The 1,160-nt window shown below is 43.4% G+C and overlaps 2 pseudogenes; both read right to left on the reverse strand.

Annotated features, from left to right (window-relative positions):
* Window positions 1-341: 341 nt before the first annotated feature.
* Window positions 342-1,160, reverse strand: LOC148163169 (ragulator complex protein LAMTOR5-like; annotated as a pseudogene).
* LOC114200065 (large ribosomal subunit protein eL32 pseudogene) lies at window positions 464-871 on the reverse strand (annotated as a pseudogene).

Here is a 1,160-nt window from a genome sequence, read left to right on the forward strand (position 1 = left end):
TCATCCTCTTTTATGCTTATATGATGTGTGTCAATGTTTACCTTGACCCTTGACTAGATCCCGCTGCCAACTTTTATTTTATCCTCCAACCAGCTTTATTGAACATACCAAAATTCTGTGTACAAAGTGTCGTGGACCTGCTGCTTCAAAACATGATCCTTTCTTACTAATATTTTGATAAGTCAGTCCATTGAGTGTCCAAAAGCAGCTTACTCTAAACTTAATAGAAAAGTGCCCAATGCATACTAAAGAAATGGCATCACTACTGGAACTTTAATAGTTCCCCAAGATAATTAACATTGAGCCCTTATGACAGGCTTCTGGAGAACTGATATGAGATATTAAGAAGTCATTTTGTGCACTGTCTCTGTGATGACATCATGTTTCTGGATCATCATGTTTCCATTATCTTTTTTTTGTAGTTTTATGGTTTTAGTAACACAAATATGTGCACACAAGCTGTCTATTCATTTTCTTCACTGCACAACCTGGCATTGGCATTGGTGACTCTGATTACCAGTTGGGCTGCTCTTTCCACAATGGCTTTGTGGTTTTTGGAGGAGACATCATGAGCAATCTCTGCACAGTAAGATTTATTGCACATCAGTAGCTCTTCAAGCTCCTTGACGTTGTGGATTAGGAACTTCTGGAAGCCACTGGGCAACATGTGCTTTGTTTTCTTGTTGCTCCCATAACCAGTGTTGGGCATCAAGATCTGGACCTTGAATCTTCTGTGCACCCTACTGTCAGTGCCTCTGGATTTCCATCAGTTGTGCTTAATTTTGACATATTGGTCTGACTGGTGCCGGATGAACTTCCTGGTCCTCTTTTTAATGATCTTGGGCTTCACAAGAGGTCTGAGGGCAGCCATGATGCCCAGTATCAGATGGCTGCCACCTCCGCAGGCAGCACTGAGAAAGAGAGGGGAACCATGTTCCCATTATCTGATTCTAGACACACCACAGGAATATCAGTGAGGTGTGAGGTCTGAGGTTGGCGTAGCTGCTTGCTGGGCTAGAACAGATATCACCCCAGCATGCTCATCTGACAGCATCCCGTGGCATCCCAGATTAAGTCCTTGTGAATCAGTGCCCAGGACTCTCAACAATGGCTGGATTCTTCATTGTGTCCTCCAAGTGCTGCTCCAAGGTCATCTCCAT

This window comes from Eumetopias jubatus, unplaced genomic scaffold (assembly GCF_037043125.1).
Source record: "Eumetopias jubatus isolate StellerSeaLion01/CBP00866 unplaced genomic scaffold, mEumJub1_p1.0 scaffold_10, whole genome shotgun sequence".
Taxonomy (NCBI): Eukaryota; Metazoa; Chordata; class Mammalia; order Carnivora; family Otariidae; genus Eumetopias; species Eumetopias jubatus.